The sequence below is a fragment of the Paramisgurnus dabryanus genome, chromosome 10, assembly GCF_030506205.2.
Source record: "Paramisgurnus dabryanus chromosome 10, PD_genome_1.1, whole genome shotgun sequence".
Lineage (NCBI taxonomy): Eukaryota > Metazoa > Chordata > Actinopteri > Cypriniformes > Cobitidae > Paramisgurnus > Paramisgurnus dabryanus.
The window spans coordinates 6,930,243-6,943,926 of NC_133346.1; the positions used below are offsets into that span (position 1 = coordinate 6,930,243).

Consider the following 13,684-nt stretch of genomic DNA (forward strand, 5'->3'; position numbering starts at 1 on the left):
CAAAGATGAAAGGTCTGCTAAGTTTAAAGGTCGACTTAGCACGGAGAGATTGCGTTGATCCGGTGTGTGTCTTTAGGATCCAGGATGTAGGATACTGCATTTGATCAAATATGCACAACAATCTTTTTAATGCAGATGCTTTAACCCAAAGTTAGCTACATTTTATTATTATGAATGTGTGGTTCATCCTGGGCTTGAACCCACAACCTTGGATAGTAGGTAATGGCAGAAGAGGCAATAGTATAGACAGTGAGTTACAAATGCTCAGTGCATTTAATGACTTTGTAATCTTATGACAGCCAACAGACACCACACTGACAGCCCTGCAGGTCTCTGTGGAACAAAGAGCTGACGTAAATCATGAGACATTAGTAAAATCATGACAGAAGCAAATCATGTCTGAGGAAATTTAGAGCACAATGGCTGACACCATCTATTTGAAATAGTATAGGCCATTTGCATTTGCAAATATGCATTTGGCAGACGCTTTTACCTAAAGCGACCTACAGCAAATTTTGGCTATACATTATATCAGTATGTGTGTGTGTCCTGGGATCAAACCCATGACACTGTTGACGCAGTGCCCTGAGGTTCAGGAATTTAAAAAATAATCGTCTTTTGTCGTTTTTCAAATCTATAAAAAGCTTATGCCATTACGCACGAGTGCCACACTGTAAAGAAAAAAGTTCTGCCTTAAAACATTTTTTTAATCAACAAGTCATTCAACTATTATTTATCTTGACTAGAGATGAGTTGTTATAACTTACAAAATAAATATGCCAACTTCATTTTAGAAATTGTAGCAACTCATCTCTAGTCAAGATAAATAATAGTACGTTTAAATTACTTGTAATGTAGCAAAGTTATATTTTTTGTTTGTATTATATGTTGTTTGAAATTTTTTTAAAGTTTTTTTTGTGTAAGTTGTTTTTAGGTGCTTTTAAAGGCACTAACAAATAAAAATGTGTTGTTATTATTGTTAATGATATACTAATAATATTACTTTATTAATAATAATAATTAACAATTATTATTCATATAATGTCTTATAGGCACACAAATATGCAACAATATGTTTTTATTATTATTAAGAATAGCAATAATACTTTCTTAATAATAATAATAATTATTATTATTGTTTTTATTATTACTTTCTATATGCATACAAATATGCAACAATATTTACATTATCATTTGTTTCACTGTGCAAAAGGTCAAATGAGTTATGCTCTAAATGTTTATCTGTTTTGCTTATAAAACTGTGTCTTGTTTTCTCAAATAGCTTCAGATAACTCCAGATCATGTCGTGAGAGGTGAGCTGACGCACGTCTCCATGTGCGCGCACACGCACGCAAGGCAGAACGTCTCCTGTAGCTTTAAGCTGCGCGCACTCGAGAGCGAGAGAGGAGGAGTGTGAACATTGCGGAGTTCTCGGGGATTCCGAGAATACACAGTTTGGACTCAGACCCGACCGCTGGTGCTGGAGATCCCGATGAGTGTTTGGACTCTACATCCAGCCGGCTCGATACAAAGCGCACGTTTGCGCCCAGGAAACACCAGCGTTTCCAGAACGCAGTCGCGCGGATAGCGGAACCAGGTACGTGTTTCGAGCCGACGTAATAGCGGTTCAGTTCAGCTTCAGCATCTGGAGAGATTTCGGGTGCGTGACACCACGACACGTTTATATTTTGCTTGTTTTTAGTGAGCATGCGGAAACATTAAAACGCATAAAAAGGCCACGCACACACGGCGCGTTTGTAGCGGCGGTTTAGCGAAAGTTGAACTGTCTTTGGCTTAACGCAACAGTGAAAATGTTCGCCTGAATATTGACACAGACACACTATTGAAACATATAAGCTCCGACGACAAGCAAGTACGCGCTCTGCGTTCCCGCGGTGGTCGCGCTGTCAGTTAGTTTCCATTTTGTTTCCCGTTACAGTGCGATGTTGCCGCTTCATATCTCACTCCTGGTTTATTATTTATAGACGTGCTGGGTTATTTCTGTTTGCATTTTACCCAAAACACATCTACATTGTGTGTATCGTAATGTAATGAAATGTAAAAAAAAAGTATTTTCTTGTTTGTGCAATAATTATGATTTTATATTACGGGAACATAAGGCAGTGGACCTCAACCTTTTTGACTTTAAGACCCTCATTATTTGAAGCCCCCATTTACATTTTCTACTAGAAGGATATAACTAGAAATATATGTTATATGAATAACAAAGTACTAAGAAATATCTTTATTTCTGGTTGTTTTACATTGATATTCACTGATCTGTGTTGACTTTTTTGGGAAGGCTTGGTGTGTTGCTTGAATATAATGTTCGTATTTTATATCATCTTGGGTAACATTAATGTTCATCTGTAACCTTTTGGCAGTCAAAAGCTTTCTATATTTTCTCATTCTGCGTCCAAACTCAAATTATCTTTTGCATATTTATTCCTATACCTGTCTTACATCTGATTCTTTCATTCTGTTTGTTCAACTGAGAGCTCTTAGGATTCATACACACTCATATCACCAAGCCATTACCTGTTAGGTGAGCGTGTGATCAAGCCTTTTCTATTCATGTAGATGCAAAGTGAGGTCATTGACACATATTTTGGACTTTGCATTGTTTATGGTTTTCGTGAAGTTTCTCTGTGGCTTCAGTCAATAAAAATGAGACTGAGGGTTAAAGTTTAAAGGTTGAGAGGCAGAGGCCATAGTCTGGGGTCGATGTTGGTTCAGGTGCTCTCTAAAGTTTTTGTGGTGGAGGAAAAATGAAAGGATTACAAAAAGGGAAAGTGCATCAGTGTGTTAAGAGATCATTGCATGGTAGATTGCGGATGCTTCATATTAGTTGTGTTTATATAAGTCAGCATTTGTTGATATCTCTGTGGATGGAGAACAGAATGTAGGGTAAGTTAGTTAATGAATTCCAGTGCTGATCACTTACTAAGGAGAATTCACACATAATTTTGTCTTGCTAACAGAATTAGTTTTTCAATCTAGTCGTGAATCTGACACAGGGAGGGACACGTATTGAATCACATATAACTTTAATCTTTTTCTTATAACTGTTTTGTCCTTCAGATCAATAGTCCAGACGAAAATTAGAGAAGCATTTTGAGAAACATGAATTGATAAGCAAAAGCAGGTTGAAAGCATTATGTGATCGCATCTTGAGAGTGCCGAGTAATGTTATTACTATAGAAATAAATATTACCACACATTGACCTCATTTCTATTGTGGATGTCAGTAAAATAAACTCAGAGTGAGCTGGCGGTCACTTAAAAATATTTTCCTCTTGAATTTTAACCTCAACACTATTAGCGAGGTCTGTGTTTGCTTAAGGGCTATGAAGTGGTTAAAAGCGTGTCATGTTTAATGTATATCAATAGGTGTTTTAAAAGGTGCATAAATACACGGGAATGTTAAAAGGTTTTTAGGAGACACTTGGTGTGGATCGAAGCACATGGTTTTAGGTCACACAACATAGATTTGCATGGTGTAACATGTCGTAAATCCATAGAAGCCACGGGCACTTTAGGCTCATTAACAAGTCAGTTGACAGCCCAGGGACACGGCATGCTTGGTTTTGTGCGGAGAATAGGTTTTTTGTACATATTGTTGATAATAAATGGCCTGAAGTTAAAAATACAGGGCTCCAGACTGCCCCCAAATGGTGGCATTTTGCCCCTAAAATTTGAGAGTGTGCCACTGAATTTTACATCAGGTCGCACATGTGCAACCAGTAAATTTGAGCTTTTTTTCCAAAAGTGCACAATAAAATGTGACACTGAATTTGAAACACCACATTGTTATTTCTGCATCTATCATCAATATATATTTATTAGTAATACAGTGGAAATTAGTAGAAATGTGAATATTTGGTTAGCATGTTGATTGACGGTGTGTGTCCCTACATTTTTTGGTTGCGCCCCTAAAATTTTCAGTTGGGGGCCACTGTGCTCCCAGTGAAAAAAGTTAGTCTGGAGCCCTGAAATATACAAAATAAGAATTAAACAGCCAATCTGTAGTCTGTAGAGTTTGAACTTCAGGATTCAGACCGGGAAATGAAATAAGGCATATACAGATCCCTCCAACCTTGTACCAATGGCATAGATTACATATATAGCAAAGGATTGATTTTTTTATGATTGATGTACTGTTACCAATGTTGTAGTTTGTTGAATTTGTGGTGAAGGTGAACTCTGGTAAATCATACTTCACGTAAAAAATAGATAGGCTGTGTATTGAACACTTAGCTGTGAAGATATTTCACCAAGGGTCATTTGTAAAAGAGTTCAGTCCTCCAAAATGGACATTTGCTGATACTGAGAAACATGATCTCGGCTACTAAACCACACACACAGGTTAATTTAATATACTTTCTTGAGGGCTAACCTAAAAATGCCAGAAGTATTTTTGTATCAGCCACTTGAGGTGAGTTTTTCCCGGAGGTCAAGGAATCCCGGCAACCGGGTTAAAAGGGATTTTACTACTTCTGGGGTCCGTTATTAATTGTATCTTATTTTAGGCAGATTTATACTTAAACTACGCTTCTCAATCAGTGTATCTGGAGTTGTATGGGTTAGTCGCTCGCCTCTTGAAGCCGAGAGATGAATATGCATAATTCTCAGGCCAAGGCCACAGCAGGCCAAGCTGTCCTTCACACCATCTTAGTGGCCTGTCCTTTTAGAAACCTTCAAAGGACAATGACCCTGCAGCAATACGCTGAGACATACAGAATGATCTGCAGTCAACGCATCAGTACGACATTTACAGAGCAAGCGACAGGAATATTCCCAGCTTCATTATGTCTTGTGTCTAAAAGCTTTCCCTTTATATTTAACATTTACAAGTTGTCAGTTCACTATAGTTAATCCTACTGTATGCTGTAGTATACTACAGTTTTATTATCGTAAACACTCGTGCTGAGTATCGATTCGGATGTTCCAGATCGATTCGATCTCAAATTCACAAACTATCGATTCCGATTCTCTGTTCGGTTTTCGGTTCCGATTCTCGGGCCGATTTTTATACTCGATTCTCGATTCAACTCAGTGAATATAGATTTAATACAAATACTATATTTATAAAAAAGAACAGTGAACATAAGTTTACAAGGTTAGATTAACTAGTTAGATTAACATTGATCTTACGTTCAATGTTCACTGTAATAAATATGGAAAAAAATCGATTTGTGGCCTTTGAGAATTGATTTTGAATCTACAACGTAAAAAAAACGATTAATCAAATTTTTTATTTTTTTTGCCAAGCCCTAGTAAACATTAAAGTTTACTATACAGTATTTACATTACTATAATATTGCAATTTTTACTTATTTTACAAAAATTGATTCTTAGTTAAACTTAGTTTATTTAAAATCTTAAATTGTTGTTTTGTCGCTAAAGTGGCATCATAAAAACTTCCGGGAACATTTACATCTTATATTAGTGAATTCGGGTGAGTTGGAATATAAACTTGTATATCGTGATGGCGATATAATATATGCTGCGATACACTGCACTACTGTAAAGCGAGGCAATATATTTGGATATTTCCCATTTTAGGAATATAATAGGATATCATTTTTGAAAAGCTGTCATTGAGAACATTATTTTAATAAATGTATACACAGAATTACAAAAACAAAATGTTAATCAGCGAGATTGTTAGATGTAAGTCTTTTGTACACTTTAAATGCTGGGTTGTTTTAACCCATGGTTGGGTCACATATGAATAAACCCAACCCTTGGATTAATATATAAACCTAGAATATGTGATCACCACCTATGCTGATTCTGCTTTGTCTCACTTCATGAAGAGGTTAAGGGTCAAGTTCAGCAAAGCATATTTATGTTGTCTTACTGTATGTTGTCGGATGCAGAAACCCCTGACAAGTAATGAAGTCCTGTTAGTTTTGGAGTGCCTCAGACCACTGAATCACTTAAGACTTGCAGGGTTAAAATGAGTGGAGCTGTTGCCTGGCAACAAGGGACACCTCAGCATCCACTAGATGCGTTGCCATCTACCCCTCACTTACAGCCAGCGGTAAAATGTTGCCCCTGATCTCGAAACACTGTTTGATGTCTGGTGGAGCAAGGCATGCTGGGATATTTTGTGTTAGATTTGCTGTTTGGTACTCATGGCATAGCATTTACATAAGAGGACTTTAGTTGAACCTTCTCCTTATGAGAAACAGTTTCACTTCAGTCATGGGTTGATTTTTGTTCAGTGTGTGACCTGATCTCCTTCACTAGTTTGGGAGATGTCCTTCAACAAACCTTTTCGTGTCCTCCTACTTCAGGCTTATGGAGGCAGCACCTGCTTTGCTGGCATTAATGCTACGCTTTGACTTTGAGTGACCCGAAAGCTTTTAAGTAACTCTCTTAAACAAGATTTGGTCATGTGACACCGCGTGAAGGGCTTATGTGTCACCCTTGACTAAAGATGTGAGGGAGCTTTAATCATTCACATTATCAATTAACAGTTTCACAGCTATGTAATATAAATATTGATTTCATAATTGATTTTATGTACCACAGAAATGAAGAATGACGGTTGAAAGGACGCCCGGATTCTTTCGGGTCTAGTGGGAAGAAATTATTGTTAGACATAACTTAGTTTTTATAGCTTGCCTTGAATGTTATATTTTTTCAGCCGTTGGTGGTATATCTTGCTATTTATATATGGATTTTGTTAAAAATAAAAGCTAAAAATGTGGTTAATTAAGTTTTTTATATGGAAATCATATTATCATGATATTTGCATTGTTCAGCCTTTATATAAGCTCACTAAGAAATTAATTGTTTCTTAAATTTATACCTATATCTGTCACTTAAAAAGGTCCTAATATGTACCTTCAATATAAAATTTTTAGGTGCAAAGGTGTACCTTTTGAAAGGATACTGCCCCAGTGATGGCTATGGACCATTTTGACCATTTTTTGGTGCTACTTGACAGAAACAAAAAGTAAAATAAGTTTGCAAGTATCTTTTGATAAAAGCATCTGCTAATTGTAAACTTTTCATTGAGTTGGTAAAAAGTAGTATGTTTATGTCTGCAATGAATTGGTACAACGCTGACCTGTGGTAGATCTTTACATGTACGTGGTGCTCCACTTGTGTAAGCGTGTTTTTATACATCTGATTCGGTCACGGGGGCCCAGACGGATCAGATCTTTTATCTAAGCCACCTGTCTCTCCATTCAGGGCTGCCCTCAGCGGTTATATTAAGGTCTGGCTTGCCCTAAATACACCTAAATAAGTTTAATAAGGTCAATGATCGGTTGTTGCCCTACAGATGTATTTATATATTTATAGAGGTGAATGTAATTATACTATGGGCCTGTTGAATGCTTTATTCTGATTGGTTGAGAAATGTTCCATGGGTATTGATAAATTTTCAATAACCGCACACATAACCTTTAAAATGTCTTAAAAATAGGCACCAGAGCAATATTTTTGGTAACTGTGGTATAAGCGGAATAATTGACTCCGGTCCTTTGAATTATTCGAAAATAATGCACACTCGCGTCGTGCCGCATTACCACCTTTGGTGTGCAATATTTTCTTATAATTCAACGGCTCGTCATCAATTATTCCTTACTTATTACACGGCTCTCTGGAATGCTTGATTCTGATTGGTGAGTTGAGACATTTGCAGGTTCGTTCTTTTCAAATAATAACCGCTCCAAAGTAATAACGCATAGCCGGTACTACTTGTACGATTTAAATCGCTCCGCGCCAATAAAGATTACTGTTTGGCGCCATCTTGTGACAAACACTGGACAACCACAACATTTTGACATTAATTTTAACATGTACGGAAAAAACAAAACATTTAAACAGTGGATAGAAGAACGAACAACGACAAGACACAGAGAGCTTACTGAGACTGAACCTCCGCTCCGCTTCGCGTCGGGTCCTGATCACACTGTCGATGGACACATATCTGTACCTAAATGGTTTAAATTGGTTTATGACAATCTCATGTTAAAGGCACACTCCACTTCTTTTGAAAATATATATGCTTATTTTCCAGCTTGACTAGAGTTAAACATTTGATTCTTACAGTTTTGGAATCCATTCAGCTGATCTCCGGGACTGACGCTAGCACTTTTAGCATAGCTTAGCATAATCCATTGAATCCGATTAGACCATTAGCATCGCACAAAAAAATAACCAAAGAGTTTCAATATTTTTCCTATTTAAAACTTGACTCTTCTGTAGTTACATCGTGTACTAAGACCGACAGAAAATTAAAAGTTGCAAATTTCTAGGCAGATATGGTCAGGACTATAGCCTACTCTCATTCTGGCGTAATAATCAATGACTTTGCTGATGTAACATGGCTGCACAGGCGTAGTGATATTACGCACTGCCCGAAAATAGTCCCCTGCTATTGAAAGTAACCAAGGGGACTATTTTCGGGCAGTGCGTAATATCTTGACCTATCCAATCTACCAATCTTGGCTACCTATATTATTGCATCCTTTATATCTTTGTAGTCTTTATTTTGATCAGATTTATAGAATCCAGCTGTACCGCTTTTCCGAAAACAGCCGAGCAAGCACGCAACACACACATCATTGCGTTATCCCTAGGTAACTTTTGATCAACTATAAGCAGTTTTCCCAAAGGGCCATTTGAAACTGACAAAACTCAGAGCATCCGCGAGTAAATTAGCCCTGAGAGACTTTTGTTGTTGGTGATGTGAGAGGATCAGCTTGTCCTCACGTATGTCTATTTGTGTTGTTTGACAATATGTTCTCACTTTACAGTAATCGTACAGGAGAGAGAGAGAGAGAGAGAGAGAGAGAGAGAGAGAGAGAGAAATCAGCTAGCAACATTGTTGGCAAAACACAAGCATGCTTAAAATCCTCTGTCTGTAGAAATGCAATGATTGAATATAATGATTACTAGGGCTGTGTATCGCCAACAATTCCCCGATAAGATACGTATCCCGATACAAGGGTCCCATTACGATGCGCATCACGATACAACACTATTTTGAATTACATTTTTGTTCAGAATTTAGTAACATTATTATTATTATTTGTTTATTGTACATTGAATAAGCAGTGTTGTAACAGTTGTGTTTTTGCCATTCATTTATTAGCTATTAGAAATATTTAAAATCCCAGAGTTAGTACTTAACTTATGTTTTTTTAAAAGCAGTTTTACAAAGATGGTGCCTTACTCTTGTCTCTCATTATTCTACATCTATGAATATATCTATAAACATGCAGTCAGACTTAATACTATTTAATAGAAATCAGATTATTAATGTGACAGTTATAGTTTGAAGTATCTCTTTTCTAGATGTACACTTTTCACATGCAAATCTTTGTCGTGTTTCTTCTCAAATGCGTTAGTACTGTTTTATAAGAGCATGGCTAATAAAGCCCTTTGCAGTAGTATAGGCTAAGATATCTGCGTTTTCATACTGAACTCATTGACTTTAATGCGCGCGCGAGAGAGAGAGCGCGAGTACACGGCTCACTATGCAGACACGTGCGCCAGCGAGACAGACACGCAAAGTGAAAGTATACCCCGCCACCTTTAACTCTACGTACTCCGCGGGACACATGCGTCCTTTCCATATGGATCACGGATCAACAGCAATTTGTCACGTTACTTTCAAAAGTACATCCGAATCGATACGGAAGGTGCTGTATCGATGCGCGCATCGTCAGGCGCCCATGACGATGTATCGTCGTATCGATATTTTGAACACAGCACTAATGATTACAGCTCTTAATCTATATACAGTAGATGTGTTTCTTTAGCTCAACTGTAGCAATATTTACCCAAAAGTTGTGGGTTCAATTCCAAGGGGAAATGAATGCACTGTTAGTTGCTTTGTATAAAAGCATCTGTCAAAATGTCAAAAAAAGAGAAATGTCCTCAGGATGTATATTTAAAAGTAAGTACTGAATTGTATGTGTAATGTGATATTCAGGAGGGCACAGTTGTGACACGAGTGATGTTTAATTGAGTCGTGTGCTGTGTGCATCCCTGGCATCTGATAAGACCTGTTTGTCTTTAATATAAGGGAAATGTGCATTCAATGTTGAAAGTTAAGGTCTCTCTCTCTGTCCCTCTCTCTCTTTTCTGAGCTGACCGATCAAACTCTGCAGCAATCTTCACACACTATCTCCAGAAAAAAAACAGAAAGACAAAAGTGGGCCACTGTGACCTATTTTTCCTCACAGTTCAGGAAGGTTGTGGTGTTTCTGTCAGATGGGGTGCCTGAGCTGTTGCCAGACGCAGCCATACAGAAGTGGGTCAACCGAAAGGTCTGTCTCTCGTTAACGGATTGTAGAATTGGTAGAAAAAGTAGCAGATGAAGCACAGATTGCACGGCCAGAGCTATTTGTACAGGTCTGGGATCTCTCAGGACCTTTATATTCTTCTTTCACACCGCTGGGACGTAAGCTCAAAAAACAGTAACCGTACAGTAGGAGCAATGGTCCCATTCACACTGCAGCTTAATGTGGAGTCAATCCTAATAGTTCAATTATTTATAAAAAATAATAAGCATATTCTACAACCAAACTCAATTTGCAATAAGAAAAGTCACAGATTAGATCTCTTTAATATCTCAGTAATTTCTCCTAGACATCAATAAGATTAAACGTCTCTTGTATCTCAGATGTTTTTTTGAGTTTCAGAAAAGATCCCATCAATGTCACAAACTGAGCTCAAGTTTGGCATTAAAAGTCAATATTATTGAATATTTTAATATAATTCCAATACATGTCATTCAAGAGTGTATGTGGCCATTAGGTACGTTTACATGCAACCAAATAATCCATTTGTAATCGTATTGATGGCTCAATCGTATTGAAAAGCCATCTTGTAAACACCTTAATCAATACGATTGGGGTCGATCGGATGCAAATTTCGATCATATTGAAGGGGGTGGTGTAGTCTGTGAAGCGATCAGCAGGAGAAAAGTATGCATGTTAACGCGAGAATCGTAGTATTTTCTCAATCGGATGCAAAAATACATTGTGCACATGCGCAGAAGAATTGTGCTTCAGTTCATGTCTTATATTTACCTCTTATTTACGTCTCCCATAATTCTTGTCACTAGGGGTGTAACAATTAACCGTGCAAATGCGCGTTTTCTCAATGAAAGAATTACGGTGAAATCCAGGCACATCCGAACGCCAGGTGGCGCTCCCATGCAGATACTCCCTTTGTGCCACAGAAGAAGTAGAGTTACGAATGCTATTCCACGAAATGTCTACAGGAATATTTATATCACTGTTCTTAAAATTGTTTCAGGTATTTTCATGATAATAAAGAATATTTTAAATTATTTTGTTTAACGAGTGTTGCTTTTTTAAATGCACGTTATAAACGACTCCGACTCGTTATGATTTTAGATTGATAAGGACTTCCTACTGACCATATGCCGTAGTACACGCACAAGCTGTGCATAAAACAAAGAATCGTAGCCTTGCGATTCAGAATCGATTTCAGATTGCATTCTTAATGGGACACACGGTTGAATCGTTACATCCCTACTCGTCACAGAAACATGCAATAGCAAGGCAATGGTACCACGCATTATGGGGTCACGCGCTGTACGTTCTGAAGCATTTATGTGTACTTTCATAATATTAGGCTACATAAAGCAATAAAATAGCGTCGTGCCTTTTGAAAATTGTGTTTTTATTGCCTATATATGAATATATATATATATATATATATATATGAACTCAGCTTTGTACATTTATCCAGAGATAAAGCGGGAACTCAATGAGAGATGCTGTGTGCTGGGAGGCGTTGCCAAGTCCTCTGCTTTTTTTTGTTTAGATTTGGCTACTGTTTAAACTGTCTCCGCGGGTTTGTTTTTTTTCTTGCGGGTTAAAGATGAAAGGATTTCGTTTATTAGTTATTGATATTTGGCTGTGAATAGTCTAGGGATGGGCACGAGTACTCGATTGCTCGAGTATTCTAACGTAGCATTGATGATCGATCATGTGGGTTTATTTATTTATTATAGATATGGCGGCATTTGGATGGCTGGTTAGCATTACACGCGCATCTGATAGTAAAGACTGGGTCTGGATATGCGTGTTTGACGTCGTGTCGAGCTACGCAGATCGGCGTATGACATCAGTTACGTTACCATGCGTGATTCAAAAACAATCGGCGCGGCAGCAACCCGCCGATCCGCGCAATGCGCGGCAGCCCACCGATCCCGTGAAGCAACCCGCCGATCCGCGCAATACACGGCAGCCGCCAATCCCGTGAAGCCGGCCACACCTCACATCACTGAGGCACTATGGTTTAAAAGGATGCTGTGATTTTTTGGAAATACAGTCAGTCAGGTGCAAAATTTACAGTGCCGTCAAAAGTTGAATGGGTTATCATCTCATATTTAAACATCAAATGTCAAGAGATACCAGAGAGCCATACGAGCATTACCATTACATCTTGAACAGGTAAGAGGACGACACGACACAGCTAATCGCTAAAATGATAGCAAAAGACTTAAAGCTGGTTAATGTTATAAAGCTTGTGCTTTGACTGGACGTGTTTAAAAGCGCTGTTTATGATGCACATTCACAAAGAGAGTTAAACTTTCTGTACATAACTTAGTTGAAAACGTAGTTGAAGTCTTGCATTTTATGCAGATAGATGCACGTTGTACATTTATGTTGTATAAACGCCTAATATTATGTAGAGTGCGTCATATAGAAAGCACTTCGGTTTGTGTTTATTAACTTAACCCTTTAAATTAAGTTTTATTTGAGTGTTTTTAATAAAAATATTTTCATTTTCACTATGACGTGTATGCCCCGCCCCTTTGATTGCCCCGCCCCCAGTTAATCGAGTACTCGTTCTTCAGACCTATGGATTAATCGAAATGAAAATATGACCTAAATGCACATCCCTAGAATAGTCATTAGGATGCTTTTGGTCTGGTTTTGATACGCGAAGCTGGCAACCCTGGCTGTGCGCTTGCGCAGTCACAGTCAAACATAGCCACTGAGAGTCCTCTAAGTCAGAGGCGGTTCACATTTCGTGTCTAAAACCATGTGGAAAACACGACCGTCGGTTGGTTCTTGTCACATGACCTGCGGTGCGCTTGCGGCATTCTGAAAAGTTCAAATGTTTTTAACTCGATGCTGTGTGGATGACCTGGAAAAACGGGTCACAACAAACACGTCGCTTCTATTATGAGCGAGCATACTGTCCGCCTACATGTGACCTAACGTATTACGTAATCACGTCGAAAGGTCACACGTTACATATGTGAAACTAATTATATAATTGCATAATACTCAAGGCCATGCTGGAACGTCACACGGCAAGACGAGAAGTTTTGGTTTACAAGTACTTTATTTCTGGCGAAAATTATGATTTTGTGCAATATTTGTTGACGCACACGGCTTAAATCAAGGTTTTATTATAGCACAGGGTAATAAAGATGACATCAGTATCCCGCACTGGTGAAAGCCAGCAGTCATGGGAGAATCACTGCATCATTGTTACGCTTTTGGACTCCGATCCCGGTGGGCGTGGCCTTTCATGACAGATTGTTGTTTTTGTCTAACGTGAAAGGTCAACAGAACCTCCTGTGTACCAAGAGAAACACACAGCCAGATAGGCAGGAGAAAGAGAGAGAAAGGGCAGAAACAAAGCTTGTATATAGAGTAATCACTGTTTA

At 38.1% G+C, this 13,684-nt stretch overlaps 1 protein-coding gene across 2 annotated transcripts in view; it reads left to right on the plus strand.

The window, feature by feature from the left end:
• The first annotated feature begins 1,301 nt into the window (after positions 1-1,301).
• The window catches only part of nrip1b (nuclear receptor interacting protein 1b), a 35,030-nt gene continuing 22,647 nt past the window's right edge, over positions 1,302-13,684 (plus strand). For both annotated transcript variants that reach the window (XM_065260828.2, XM_065260819.2), the window contains exon 1: positions 1,302-1,597. The gene's annotated coding sequence lies outside the window, so the exon portion shown is untranslated. The remainder of the gene's footprint in view (positions 1,598-13,684) is intronic.